This window comes from Lethenteron reissneri, chromosome 8 (assembly GCF_015708825.2).
Source record: "Lethenteron reissneri isolate LAM-NWPU_2019-01 chromosome 8, ASM1570882v1, whole genome shotgun sequence".
Lineage (NCBI taxonomy): Eukaryota > Metazoa > Chordata > Hyperoartia > Petromyzontiformes > Petromyzontidae > Lethenteron > Lethenteron reissneri.
The window spans coordinates 6439578-6455746 of record NC_083786.1 but is presented as its reverse complement, the minus strand read 5'-3'; positions in this window follow the sequence as shown (position 1 = coordinate 6455746).

Below are 16169 nucleotides of genomic sequence, written 5' to 3'. Positions count from 1 at the left end.
TCCACCTACCCCCACCCCTCACCCCCCCACCGCCCCTCCCCCTGCATCCTCAAGAATCCGGAACGAGGCGGATGGGGCCCGGGCTGACCCCCACCGCCCACCCTCCCCCGGCGCCGCGACCCCCCGTGCCCTCGCCTCCTACACACCCGCCCCTCACCCCAGAGCGCCCCGCCCCTCAAGGTGCGAGCTTAAGTCGCGAATGCCTGAGCCAATCAGATTCGCGCGACCCCACTTAAAACTTACACGGTCAACATCAGCCATGATCTACCCATTGCTGGATGAAGGCCTCTCCCACGCTGTGTCGATTATGGAGGGGTGTTTTAACCATACTTCACCACGGTAGGAGTGCGGGTTGTAGCACGAACCAGTTATCATTCCCCAAACGGATGTTAACTGTAGCCCCCGAATCGAACTCAGGCCGGTGGAATAGATTTTTTTTGTTGGTCCAATAGGCGTAGCGCACTATTTATCTATTTAATAAGAACTCATTGTTGAGATGATGCCACGTGATCACTGACCGTGACCGCACGCGACGCCACGTGACCACTCACCGTGACCGCAAGCGCCACGTGATCAAACAGGAGTCACGCTCTCTGATCCCCAAAACCCCTCCCCCCTCCTCCTCGTCACCCCCCCCCACTTCCCCAAAACCCCCCAACTCACCCCCCTACCCCTCACCCGACCGACCTGGCCTCCAGGATCGTGTGGGGACACCAACCCAGGGCCCGACCTCGACTCCAGCCAATACAAACACACACACGTGGACACAAGACAAAGAACCCCCGTATAGCCTTTACATACTTTTTTTGGGGCAAGTGCTGTTTGAGAGCGCCTATGAAAGGCCAATACGGCACACAAGGGGGGTGCGGTAGCCAGCACCACACCGGGCCGCCTTTGTCTCCCTAATGGCGATGTTTAAACAGCACACTAGGTACACATTTGAGGCTGAGTCGACCTAGAGGAGTGGCCCAGGACCGGTTCAGATAATCGGTGTTTGTGTCTGTGAGCGGGAATCGAATTCGGGCTCGTAGCGGAGCGCGCAAACCCCTGCGCTGGCACTCCCTACGCGTGAACACATCCACACACACCGAGCTACAGACATACAGACATGCACACATACAACAACAACAACCGCCATTCGCCACTAAGTGGCGGTGACGTCACCACGACGCTTGTGCCAGGCCATGTGCACCTTGAGGCCACGTGAAGTGTCGAACGCCCGCTGGCAGGAGGTCACGGGGCAGACCCAGGTGCCACGGGTCGAGTGACCGAGATGACCGAGATGATACATACACACACAAACACACACACACACGTGGAATCCTATAGAGATTGTCCTCTCCGGTAGGTGGAGAGGATTTAATGGCGGAGGGGGGGGGGGTGTAAGGGGCACGGGGAGTGGTCGATGTCTGGGCCCCTGAGCCCCCATGTCTTTTCGGCCACAGCGGCTTCCTGATCCCGGGATTAGCTCGAAACGAAATGTCCTGCGCGCGTGTGCGCGCGTGTTTGTGTGTATGTGGGTCATGTGTGGGGAGCGGTGGCGCAACAGTTAGCGCGCTGCGCCTGTCCTCTAGGTCGACTCAGCCTCATATAAGTTCCTGGTGCGATAATCATTAGCATTGGGGAGACAAATGCGGTCGGGGGAGGTGCTGGCCACCCACAGCCTCGTGTGTCGTCCCGGCCTTGATAGGTGCTCGCTAACAGCACTTGCCTCAACAGTCTATTAAGGCTACACGGGGGATCTTTGTTTGTGTAGCTGTGTCCGTTTGTATGTCCGTGTGTGTGGGCGTGGGGAGGCTAAGGGTTATCTTGAGGACGAGGAGTCAGGTCAGGTGAGACTGAGACAGTAGACAAACCCTATAAGAACAATAAAGACAAAGATCCTCCGTATTATAGCCTCTAACATGCTGTTGGGGGGGGGAGTGTCGTTAGCGAGAAGCCTGCTATACAGACGGCCGTGGGTTCGATCTCGACCCGGACGCCTACTGTATATTTAGAGTTTGCGTGTCTCTCTCTCCCCGTTGTCGCGTGGATATTTCTCCGGGTCCTCCGGTTTTTCCCTCCACATTTCGAAACACGCGTTTAGAGTATTTGACTGCTATACATTTCCACACGATAAGCCACTTCGTTGAACTATCATTTGTGGCCAGGTCGCTTCTGAAAAATAACTATTATGCTCAGTGGGCTTCACCTGGCAAAATAAAATAAACATTGTTGATTAAATCGTTCGTTATGAAGGCCGGCACACGAGAGGGTGGGTGGCCAACACCACGCCCGGTCGCATGTTTGTCTCCCCAGTGCAGACGTTTACACACCGCAGTCGACATATACAAGGGGAGGCCCAAGACTGGTTGAGATATTCCTCACCCACGTTGGCCGTGAGCGGTAATCGAACTCAGGTCGCCGGGTTCGTGCCGCAACGCGTTAGTCACTGCACAACTGCTCCCCTCTAAGAGGAACACAACGACAAATATCCCCCTTGTATAACCTGTTGGGGAAAGTGCTACTAGCGATAACCTCTCACGTCCGGCACGGCACAATAGAGGCGTGGTGTTGGCTAGCACCACGGCCGACCGTCTTTGTCTCCCCAGTGCTAATATTTACGCAGCACAAGCGGTTGGTTACTCATTGAAGGCTGAGTCGACCGAGGGGAAGGCCCAGGACCGCTGGTCGCGAGCGGGAATCGAACTCGGGTCGCCGGGTTCGTAGCGCAATGCAATGTGCTAACCACTCACTCCGCACTGCATATCAGCAATGACAAAGCCCCCCCCCCCCCCCGTATAGCCGTATAGCCTCTAACAGGCTGTACACACACGCGCGGAATATGTTCTCATGCAATATGACCCCCCTCCCCTTAAGGGTACACCCCCAGCAATCACGAAATAAATAAATAACGGAGCACACAAACGTGTGAATGTGTAAATGAATTCTCCGCCGCATCATTAGTACACACATCCCATCGCACTCAGCTCTCCTCCTGCCATTAGGCGCGTTTACCCTAATTGCTCATTAAGCACCGCGCTCAGCTTTAGCCCAAACGCTCTCGGGCAATTGCGGAGTTGCGAGGAGATGCCCCCACCCCATCATCCCCCCCCCCCTTATCATCCCCCCCCCCTCGAGCCCCACCCACCCCGCCCCCTACCACCCCATCACCTTATAACCGCCACCCCAAACCCTAATCCATCTGTCACTTAAAATAAGCAAATTTCTCAGCACGGATAAAAGTTTATTTGTTGCTCAAGTGACCCATCCAAGATATTGCTGCTGAACGCCTGTGTAGTCGTGCAGCTAGTGCCGGTAATTCCACCTTACTAAAGTGGATGGAGGCAAGTATATCCACATGAAAACCACTGTTAGCTTCCGCACGTAAAGTGGTACCCAATTTATCGACCCCGGAGGGAGGGATGATGGGCAGAGTCATCCCACATCCAGGATTTCAACTTATGATCGCGAGCCACTCCGTTGCTCTCCCACCGAACCGCCTGGCGGGAGCACCGATGCCCTGGGAATGGAGGATGAGTTATCGGCGTAAGGCACTACCACGAGAGTACAAATTACGCCTATCCATCATAATACTCCGATATTATTGTACCCTATATTTCTGAAATAATTTGAACAAGTTCATAGTGAATACTTAAATATATAGACGCATAGACAAACTCACCTTTATCTGTCAGAGTGACCAAAGTAATTCCCGGAACTGTGAAAATTAATCACAGCCTGATCCACTGAAAACAACACTGAGAGTGCGCGGACGTCAACAATTGGACATTGAGCGATCAGAAAACGATACTGGGAACAAGTTACCTGGTGATGTTACTGCCAATGTTGGCAGTGTTGCACAAGCACAATCAACATCTACACTCAACACTCAGCACATTCAACACACATTGAGCAATCGGAGAATGAACTGGGAACAAGTTACCTGGTAATGCTACTTCTGCTTTTGGCAGTGGTGCACACTCGCACGCGGCCAACATCGGTGACGAATACCTGCGCTGGCCTTGGGCTCTCCCCTAGGCCGGCTCAGCCTTAAAAATGAACATACCTTGTGGCGGGTGCGTAGACACAAAGGGTGCCGGGCGTGGCACAGACCACACCACAACGCACCACCCACCTTGTGGGCCGTCCCCGCGGCCTCAATGCAGGTGTTCGCTGACAGCACTTGCCCCAACATTCTGATGGAGTCTATACGGGGGACTTTTGTCCAAGTGTGTCTGTGTGTCCGTGTACATTGATCTGCTGGCCACGTGCACGCTGTGCGTATGACTGCTCCGTGCATATTAATCAGTTGCTCTCGACGCGCGCATGCATCAATTAATTAGCGGCCCAGGCTGATGTTCTCCCATTATTAATCACCGCGGGAAGAAAAAAAAAACTCGGCTGAATAATGGATGCGGGACAACTAATTGATGGGATTTAGGGCTAATTTAGCGAACTCTTGCCACTAATTGGGCCAAGGACGGTTCCTGCCGAACGGCGTCTGATTGGCCTCGAAAATGATTGCAGAGTGCGGCTTCTCACGCAAACAAGAAACCTTCTCCCGAAGTCTCAAGGCTCATTTTCAGGAGGGTCCTGCATCCGGGGTTGGCTGCGTCATCCCTCTAGGGTGGATGAAGTTGTGGTTTGGCTGCAAACTGCCCGTCACGTGCAACGTCAACAACACGAAAGATGTTCAACGCACATAAGGGGCCGTCCATAAATGACGTCACGCGATTGTGGACGATTTTTGACCCCCCCCACCACCCTCGTCACACGGCGTCATAAAAAGTCAGACCCCCCTCAAATATGACTATTGTCATTGTAGTGCGTGTTTAATGTGGCGCTGCACTCTGATGTTGTAAGAGAAAACATTTATTAAAAAGTATATTTAATTAAGTAGAACGTGTTGTCTATATTTATTTTAAGTTGCGCATCTTGATGTGACGTCACATTTCTCACCCCCCCCCCCCCCGTCACACATCGTCACAAATGTCTGACCCCCCCCCCCTAGGTGCGTGACGTCATTTATGGACGGCCCCTAAGCACAACACCGTTTGTCATATCCAGTCCTTTGGAGCTGGTGTTCTAGACAAGGCTGAGCGCTCTTGTACGAGTGCATGCAATGGTGCACACCTCGGCCCATTGAAAGAGAGAGTGGACCGCATAGATGAGAGGTGACACGCGGGTTCGTGAAATCCTTCCAAGTGTTAAGAGCGGTGAGTGGAGCTCAGGCAGGGCGTGTGGTCTGGAACTGTTGCTGACGTTGTTGTTGTTGTTTTTGTTTCGTGTAAACATCGCCAGGGGGGGGGGGGGGGGGATAAAGGCGGTCTGGCGTAGTGCTGGCCACCCACCCCCTACGCACGTGTATACGAGTGTATGTACATGTATGTTTATTTGAACAATGGATATGTATCTTCTTGGTTCTTTCGGTAAAGTCACGTAGAATGGAAATAATAAAATAATAAAAATAAAACAATAAAATAATTCTCACGACGTTTCGGCCACAACGCAAGCAGCCGTCCTCAGGTGAAGAACAGGTCTATCGATAAGACAGAGTCTGAATGACACGTCCTGGGCTTGGAGCATCTATTTAAGCTGGGAGGGAGGAGGAAGAGCGCCTTGACAAAATAATTTGCATATCAAGATGAATTTAGCATATTTATGTAATATTACACTATGTATTATTCTACCCACCCTACTGCACATTCTACTTTTCCATTCTACGTGACTTTACCGAAAGAATCAAGAAGATGAATCCCTGCAGTCACGAAAGCTTTAAATCGAAATGGATATGTATCCCACCAGGGGTCCTCTCACCTGTCCCCCCCCCCTACTCGTACCCCCCCCCCACCGTCCCCCTAACGCCCCGCCCCCCGCTCCGCCCCCTCCCCGCAGGGACCACCTCCTCTCATCCAATCGCGCCTCGCCTCCACGGGTTGCCCAGCGACGGCCGGTTGCGATGGAAACCACCCGGCGCCCCGTCTGCCACCCCCCGCAGCCCCCTCCCCCTACCCCCCAGCCCCCCTCCACGCCAAGGTCATGTGACCGGGGGGCTGTGGGGGAGGAGGAGGGGGAGGGTCAGAGCCCACGATGGTTCCCCCTCAACCCTAGGGGAGGATGGTGGCGGTGATGGTGGTGGTGGTGTGGGCAGTGGTATTTGGTAGCGGTGGTATTGATGGCGGTAGCTTTGGTGGTATTATTGTTGTTGTTGGTGGTGGTGAAGGCGGTGGTATTGGTGATGGTGTTGGATCTGATGTTAGTGACGATGGTGATGTAGGTGAATTCGGTGAGGGTGGTGATGCTGGTGGTCATGGTGCTAATGCTTGTTGTGGTTGTTTTCTGGTAGTGATGGTGGTTAGGGATGAGGTTGTAGGTAACTGTGGTGATTAAAATTGCCCTGATTAAGGTGATGGAAATAACGAGCATGATGCATGTAACGGAGATAATCATTGGTGGTGATGATGATAAATATGGAGGTTGTGATGACGGCGATGGAGATGATGGTGATGATGATGATGATGCTGGAGGTTGCGATGTCTGTGATGGAGATTATGGGTATTGGTGATGGCTGCTAGGAAGATGGATCTCACGCTTCCAGGAGTCACCCACTGCGGTCGCCCACACCACGTTCCAGACATCGAGAGGACGACAATGCAATTCCCCACGCTTTGAAAATATGATCAATTTACACACACAGAGACAGAAAGACAGACACAGTTCCCCCGTATAGCCTTTAACAGACTATTGGGGCAAGTGCAGTGAGCGAGTTGCACCTATGAAAGACGGAACGGCGCACGAGGGGGTGGGTGGTCAACATCAGGCCCGGCCGCCTTTGTCTTCCCAGCGCTAGATACTCATTAAAGGTCGAGTCGACCTCGGGGTGGCCCAGAAAAGGCCCAGATGTTAGCCGATACCGTGAACACGAATCGATCTCGGGTCGCCGGGTTCGTCACACAGCGCAGCGCTAACCACTGCCACCGCTCCCCTTTCCACACAAACAGACACAGACACACGCCAGTGAGACATATACAAGGACGCGCAGCCATACACAATCATACATATGCACAAATACACACACACACACAAGCTCTCAGGCATACACACACTCGCATAGTACAAAGTCAAACGCACCGAGAATACACAAAGGCGCACAAAGCACAGAGATGCACAACACAACACGCGTTGTCGCGTCTATTTTAACCTCCTCCTCCTCGCCCCCCTCCAGTTCCGCTCCGCCTCCCCGTGAGCCCCTCTGCCCCCACCCCCACTCCACGACCCCCCCCCCCCCACCGCCACCCGGCCCCCCAATCCCCTTAGTCCCTCGCTCCCAACCCCCGGCCCCGACAGGGGCTCACCACCCCCCCCCCCCCCCCACGTGTGGCCACGTAACAAAGGCCGGGCGGCCGCTGTTGTAGCTGCGGTGGCCGGACGAGACGAGGGGGGAGCGGGGGGCGTGGGGAAGAGGAGGAGGTGCAGTCGCGACACAAATGAAATTTAAGCATGAAACGGGCACTTCATCACCGCGCCTCCCCCGCTCTGTGTGTGTGTGTGGGATGGGAGCGGTGGCGCAGTGGTTAGCGCGCCGCGCTACGAACCCGCCGACCAGAGTTCGATTTCCGCTCACGAGCACCGAGGATTGGCGATCATCTGAACCGGTCCTGTGCCTCTCTCCCTCGGCCGACTCAGCCTCAAATGAGTTACCTGGTGTAGCGGTGTGTAGTAAACATCGCCACTTGGGAGACAAAGGCGACCGGGCGTGGTGCTGGCCACCCACCCTCGCATGCGCAGTGCCGGCCTTCATAGGTGCTCGCTAACAGCACTTGGCTCAAACAGTCTGTCAAGGCTATACGGGGGATCTTTGTCTTTGTGTTTGATTGCTCCACGCGCTGCTTTCCCAGCCTCTGGCTTGCGCACTCTCTCCCGGGAGTCTGCTCCACATCGCGAACCAACGCGCTCTCCTGTTCCGTGTCTTCTTCACCTGGCCCACTCTCCCACTCATCTCATGCAGTTCTCCCCTAACTCTCTCTCGAGCTCTCTGCAACTCCCCCTTTTCGTCTGTCCAGCTCTCTCCCTCCCTCCTGATATCTCTTGATTTTTTTTCCCCGCTCTTATCTTTTTTCTCTTTCTCTCTCGTTTTAGGCATGCGGGAGGGGATCCGTGTCCCAGTGCCTCCGCGTCCCCGTGTCCCAATCTCTCCGCGTCTCTGTGTCTTCTTGTCTCGTGTGTCTGTATCTCCATGCCTCGTGTCCCCGTGTCCCAGTGCCTCCGCGTCCCCGTGTCTCCGTGTCTCAATGTGTCCACGTCTCGTGTCTGCATGTCCCAAGTCTCCTTGTTTCCGTGTCTCTGTTTGGTCTCCCAACCGAGTTGTCTCACGAACGGAGTCAGAACGAGGACGAGAGACAGAGAGAAAGAGAGACCGCGAGAGCGGCAGAGGGAGAGAGAGAGACAAAGAGATAGATAGAGACTGAAAGGCACAAAGAGATCAAAAGCGACACGGCGAGAGACACAGACAGGGGTGACGCAGTTAGCTACGTACGGTGCTAAAGAAGTTCAACATACAGTGGTGACACTGCCTCCACAGCAAGAAGCACGTGGGTTCAATTCCCGACTCGGACGCACCTCTCTGCACAGCACAGCGGAGTCTGCGTGTTCTCTCTCTCGCCCCCTGTTCTGCACGACTTTACTCCGAGTTCACCGGTGTCCTCCGTGTGTGCGCGACGGCTTGGGGCTCTAGGCGCTTCGTCGTGCAGCAGTGGCTGGAGCATGGCTGACACTGAGGAGGATGCATTCACCGCTGACGTTATTATCAATCACGCCGTTCATGCCGTCTCGCTGGGGGAGTTGGGGTGGAGGGGGGGCTATGCGCCCCCCCTTGGCCTCTCTGTCTGCGATTCATTATGAGGCTCCTCGCGGGGGGAGGGGGGGCAGACCCCCCCCCACCCCTGACCTTGGACCCCGGTGTAGGGGGGGGGGGGTTGGCGGGGAGTTATTTGAGAAAGTGGGGGGATGGGTGGGGGGTAGGAAGAGCCGTGACCTCGACTCGCGAGCTTCGCCATTTGCGGCGGCGCTCGCGCAGTTGCGCGAGCGCCGCGTGTTTGAGGCAGTCACGAGCGCGTGTGTGTGTGTGTCTGTGTGTGTCTGTGTGTGTATCTGTGTGTGTGTCTGTGTGTGTGTGTCTGTGTGTGTCTTGTGTGTGTGTGTCTGTGTGTGTCTGTGTGTCTGTGTCTGTGTGTGTGTGTCTGTGTGTGTGTGTCTGTGTGTGTGTGTCTGTGTGTGTCTGTGTGTGTGTGTGTCTGTGTGTGTCTGTGTGTGTGTGTATCTGTGTGTGTCTTGTGTGTGTGTCTGTGTGTGTGTGTGTGTGTCTGTCTGTGTGTGTCTGTGTGTGTGTGTGTCTGTGTGTGTGTGTCTGTGTGTGTGTCTGTGTGTGTGTCTGCGTGTGTGTGTCTGCGTGTGTGTCTGTCTGTTTGTGTGTGTCTGTGTGTGTGTCTGTGTGTCTGTGTGTGTGTGTGTCTGTGTGTGTGTCTGTGTGTGTGTGTCTGTGTGTGTGGGTGTGTGTCTGTGTGTGTGTGTGGGTCTATGTGTGTGTGTCTGTGTGTGTCTGTGTGTGTGTCTTGTGTCTGTGTGTCTGTATGTGTGTGTCTGTGTGTCTGTCTGTGTGTCTGTCTGTGTGGGTCTATGTGTGTGTGTGTGTGGGTCTTTGTGTGTGTGTGTCTGTTGGGAGCGGTAGTGTCGTGGTTAGCGCGCTGCGCTACGAACCCGGCGCCTTGAGTTCGATTCCCGCTCACGGCCAACACCAGTGACGATTATCTGAACCGGTCCTAGGCCTCCCATAGGTCGACTCAGCCTCAAATGAGTACCTGGTGCGATGTGTGAGCATTGCCACTAGGGAAATAAAGGCGGCCGCGCGTGGTGTTGGCCACCCACCCCCTCGTGTGCCGTGCCGGCCTTCATAGGTGCTCGCTAACAGCACTTTCCCCAACAGTCTGTTAAGGCTATACGGGGGATCTTTGTCTGTGTGTGGGCGTTGCTCCTCTGCCCTCCGCTGTTGCTGGATGGCGACTGCCTCTGACTGCCCACCAGTAGCGTCCTTCACGAGCCTCCTCCACAGCGGCTGATATTAACACCGCTGGTACCGGTCTTCGGCAAGTCCACTCAGTTTGTTGGGGCAAGTGCTGTTAGCGAGCACCTATAAAGGCCGGTACGGCACACGAGGGGATGGGTGGCCAACACCACCCACAGCCGAATTTGTCTCCCCAGTGGTAACGTTAACACACCATACAAGGTACTCGTTTGAAGCTGAGTCGACCTAGGGGAGGTCCGTGACCAATTTAGATAAGCGTCACTAGTGTTGGCCGTGAACGGGAATCGAACTCGGGTAGGCGGGTTCGTAGCGTAGCGCGCTAACCACGACACTACCGCTTCACACACACACACAGACACACACGTACACACACACACAGACACACACACAGACACACACACAGACACACACACAGACACACACACACAGACACACACACGTACACACACACATACACACACGTACACACGCGCACGCACGCGTCACCATTTGCCTCAATGCCACAGGGAGCTGAGTGCGCGCTTCCCACGGCTCTCCCTCCCCTCTCTCTCGCTCTCCTCTCTCTCCCCCTCCACTATAATAGTAATAATGTCGATGTATAACGCGCAGAGAGTCGCTAACAACTTTCTCTTACTCTCCACTCTCTCCCGCCTCGCTCTCCCCCAGCTCCCACCCCGCCTTCTCTCTCATCTCACTCCCTCCCCACTCTCTCATCTCCTCCCTCTCCCCACCCACCCCCATCCCCACGCTCTCTCCCCACGCTCTCTCTCCCCACGCTCTCTCTCTCCGCTCTCTCTTTCCCCCACTCTCTCTTTCTCTAGGGGTCACGTGAAAGGGCACCTGGGCAGACAGAACAAAGGGTCACGGGGTCACGGCCGCATTCCTCTGCATTTAGGATCCGGGCCTGGCCACAGCTGGACACGTGGACATCAACAAAGACACACAGACACACACAGACACACACATAAGACACAAACTCACGTAGACACGCAAAGACACACACACATAGACACACCGACACACGAACACAACAGCCACCATTCACCCAGTAAACAGCGGTGACGTCACCGCAGCCCTTGTGCCAGGCTAGGTGCACGTTTGTCTTTCCAAAGTGCACGCAGACGCACGCACACAGACACGTGGTTAGAAGTGGACGCGTCGCGGGGCAATCGCAGAGAGACGCTTTCTTCTCAGGCCCCGCAGCCAAGCGGCGTTCATTTACGAGGCCACAGGCTAAATTTCGATTTAAAACTTTCGTGACTGCAGGGATTCATCTTCTTGGTTCTTTCGGTAAAGTCACGTAGAAGGGAAATAATAAAATAATAATAAAAATAAAACATAATAAAATAATTCTCACAGACCTGTTCTCCACCTGAGGACGGCTGCTTGCGTTGTGGCCGAAATGTCGTGAGAATTATTTTATTATGTTTTTATTTTATCTTATTATTTCCATTATACGTGACTTTACCGAAAGAACCAAGAAGAGGCCACAGGCTGCCGACGAGTCTCGGGGCAGCAGGGGAAGCCGTCATATTGCTGCCCACTACACCTGCCCGCTGGAGGTCGGTGCGGTTCGTGAGGCTGTGAGGCTGATGGGCCTCCTGGGACGATCTCTCGGGGCCGAATAACAATTCTCACAGGGATCCACGCCTCCTCCCCACCACCACCACACACTGCAACACACCGGGCAGAACCCTCCTGGAAATGAGTCTTGAGACTCGGCTGAGGCTTTCCTGTCGTAACAACGGAGGCTGCCTTTATTGTTGTTGTTGTTGATAATTTATTTCAATTATTAATTTTCACCAACTCACCCCACGAGTCCCGAGCCCCTCCCGCGTCTCCACTCGACCCCGGCACCAACTCGGGTAGGGGGAGGGGCTGGTTGAGGAGGGCGGGGGGGGGAGAGTTGGAGGGGAGGGGGTGGGGGAGGTGGAGGAGGTGGGGGGTGTGGGAGGAGGTGGGAGGGGGTGTGGGAGGAGGAGGCGGTGGGGAGAGGGGGTGGGGGAGGAGATGGGGGGGGAGGGGTGGGGGAGGAGGAGGTGGAGGGGAGGGGTGGGGGAGGAGGTGAAGAGGGTGTGGGAGGAGGAGGTGGGAGGGAGGTGTGGAAGGAAGAGGAGGCGGGCGGCTCCGCTTGGCTAATTATCGCGGGCAGACGCGATAATTAAGGAGATTCGCGTCTGGGCCACAGCGGTAGAACACGCGGGTTCCGGGGGGGGGGTGGGGGGCACACGCCCCCACCCCCACAACCATCACCCCCACCCCTCCACTCCCTATTCGTCTCCCCCGTGTGTCTCTCTCCCTTGTCCCCGTCTTTCATCGTCTCCCATCTTACACCTCCCTCGTCCCCCCTCCCCGTCCCTTCTCGTCTCTCGTCGTGTTTTACCTGTCTCTCTCCCTCTCGTGTCTCCTTCTTGTCCCCCTCTCGTCTCCCCCTGGTCTCTCCCTGGTCTCCCTCTCATCTCTCCATTGTCCCCCTCTCGTCTCCCCCTGGTCTCTCCCTGGTCTCCCTCTCATCTCCCCATTGTCTCCGCAGGCACCTGTGACCGCGTGTTCATCGTGTGCGTATAATTCGTGTTCGTGTTTTAATATATGACAGTTCTGTGTCAGTTATAATCATGTTGCATGTAGATTGGACGTATGAACTTCATTGCATGTATGTTGTATGTATGATGTATGTTGTATGTTGTTTATGGTATATTTTTGTTGTATGTGTTTTGCACGTATGATGTACGCTGTATGTATGAGCTAAGGTTTATTGATTTATGCTGTATGTATGATGTATAAACTGTATGTGGTATGCATGATGCACGTTGTGTGTATGATGTATGTAGTATGTACTGTATATTGTACGTATGATGTACGTTGTATGTATGATGTATGTATGATCTATGTTGCATGTATGATCTGTGTTGTATGTATGATCTGTGTTGTATGTATGATCTATGTATGATCTATGTTGTATGTATGATCTATGTTCTATGTATGATCTATGTTGTATGTATGATGTATGTTGTATCTATGTTGTATGTATGATCTATGTTGTATGTTGTATCTATGTTGTATGTATGATCTATGTTGTATGTATGTTGTATGTATGATCTATGTTGTATGTTGTATCTATGTTGTATGTATGATCTATGTTGTATGTATGTTGTATGTATGGTCTATGTTGTATGTATGTTGTATGTATGATCTATGTTGTATGTATGATCTATGTTGTATGCATGTTGTATGTATGATCTGTGTTGTATATGTTGTATGTATGATCTGTTGTATGTATGTTGTATGCATGATCTATGTTGTATGCACGCTCATAGTTATGCGGCTATAGCAGCAGCGGAGCCCCTAACCTGAGCCCCCTTCCTGCTCCCCTCGCCGGCACGGGGCCCCCGGGGTCAGAGGCCCCTGCGAGGGGGTGGGCAGAGGGGGGGGCGGGGGGGGGGGCGAGGGGGTGACCAGCAGGCAGACGGGGGCCGGGGTCAGACGGGATGTGACTCCCACCCCTCCCCCCACCCCTCCCCCCACCCCTCCCCCATCCCTAACACCCAACCTACCCACCCCACCCCTCCGCTCACCCACCCGCCCCTCTCCTCTTGACCACTCATACTCCTCCTACCACCCCTAGACCCACTCATCTTCTACCCATCCCTGCACACACTCATCCACTCACCTATCACCATTCCACCCCCCCCCCCACCCCCAACGGACGATAGTGCCCCCCCTAACGGATCCTGCCCACGGTAGACACTGCTACCATCTCACACCCCCGGGTGGTACCCGTCAGGTCCCCCCCCCCGGCCCCACTCCGCCCTCTTGCCATCCACGTGGGGCTCTGTGTATGCATCTTGGGAGCGGTGGCGCAGCGGTTAGCGCACTGCGCTACCAGCGCGGCGAGCCGAGTTCGATCCCGGCTCACGACCAACAACAACAACAGCAATGAGCGTGAATATCTGAATCGGTCCTTGCCCCTCACCCACCAGCCCCCTAGGTGGACTCAGCCTAAAAAAGAATAGTACAGTACCTTGTGCGGTATGTGTCAACGTTACCAGTGTGGGGACAAAGGCAGCCGGGCGTGGTTTCAGACCCCACCAATCACCCCCCCCCCTCTCTCGCGTGCCGTGTGGGCTACTCGCTAGCAGCACTTGCCCCGACAGTCTTGTGAAGGCTATACGGGGCATCTTTGTCTTTAGTGGTGGAGGGGCAGGAGGAGAGGCCGCGTTCTCGCTCTTGTTCCGGAGTTCGTTCCCCCGGGGGGGGGGGGGAGGCGCTTTTTGTTTTACTTTTGCCTCGACCCCCCCCCTCCCTCCTCCTCCCGCCTTTGCGCTGAGAAGTCCGATGTGGATTTCATATCAAACCAAGATTAGGGTCCTTCTACAGTACAGTATTGTGAAGACCAAACATGGAAATAATTAAATAACAACGGTGCCAACCCCCCCTCCACCTCCTCCTCCCACCACCACCACCTCCTCCTCCCCCCACCACCTCCCAGGCGCAGCACCACGAACCCGCGTGCCCAAGGACGGTGTTCGGTTTCTGTCGGCTGGGGGTGGTGGGGGCACGGGGTTGGGGTGAGAGAGGGGGGGGGCATGAGGGAGCGAGACGAGGGAGGGATACGGAGGGGGACGGCGGGGGGGGGAGAGATCTAAGAGAAGAAAGAAACGGAATCCGAATATTTATTTATGCTCGTGGAATCCGATGAGCTGTAAAGCTCTTTTTCACGGATGAATGGTGGGGGTAAGGGGAGTGCTATGGGAGAAGGGAGAGTAAGAGAGTAATTGTAAAAGATGTGAGAGGAGAGCGATGGGAGATGGAAGAGTCGAGAGAGAGAGAGAGAAGAAGGATCGGAGCAGAGTAGAGAGAGAGAGAGACGCGAGAGTGTTTAGAGATGCATACGATGGGTGGTAGAGAGATGAGAGCGCGGTGATGATGACGGTGTCGCCTCTGTGTCGGGGGGCACGCGTGAACACGAATCGCATAATATTCACCTCAAGAGCCACAGGTAAGACCTCATCCCTGTGAGTGAGGCCTCACCCCTGTAAGTTAGGCCTCACCTGTGAGTGTGTCACCTGTGAGTGAGACCTCACACCTGTGAGTGAGACCTCTCACCTGTGAGTGAGTCACCTGTGAGTGAGGCCTCACACCTGTGAGCGAGACCTCACACCTGTGAGTGAGACTTCACACCTGTGAGTGAGACCTCTCACCTGTGAGTGAGACCTCTCACCTGTGAGTGAGTCACCTGTGAGTGAGGCCTCACACCTGTGAGCGAGACCTCACACCTGTGAGTGAGACTTCACACCTGTGAGTGAGACCTCTCACCTGTGAGTGAGACCTCACACCTGTAAGTGAGTCCTCACACCTGTGAGTGAGACCTCTCACCTGTGAGTGAGACCTCACACCTGTGAGTGAGACCTCTCACCTGTGAGTGAGACCTCACACCTGTGAGTGAGGCCTCTCACCTGTGAGTGAGGCCTCACACCTGTGAGTGAGCCCTCTCACCTGTGAGTGAGACCTCTCACCTGTGAGAGTCACCTGTGAGTGAGACCTCACCTGTGAATGAGGCCTCACACCTGTGAGTCAGGCTTCACCACAGGTGAAGTTGCAGAGCTGGACCTTTGCATTTCACAATGACCGCAAATAAATTAATTACTCATCAGCGGACAAGAGCCCGCATATCCTATCCCGATAAAACAACATCAAACACACATAAAAAAACAACGACATCAACATTAATAACAACATCAACAAACAACCGCATCACCATCAACAAACACACAACATCAACAACAACAACAAACACATCAACAACATTAATAACATCAACAACAATGGAGTCATTCCACAGTCACCATGGCACGTTTCTTGGCCACAAGCGGCGTCGCTCGAATTTGCAAGAGTTTATCAACTTTGCCACCAATTAAATCGGCATTGGAACTCATTAATTACAGCAGTGCTTTGTGTGGTTTAATGATCGTGGAGAGAGTGAGAGAGGGTAGGGGGGGGGGGCGGAGAGAGAGGAGTAGAGAGAGAGACACGCACGCGTCTCAGTTGAGGGCAGCGAAGAGGAGAGAGGTTGAAGGGGTGGGTCCGAGTACCTTACTGACAAACA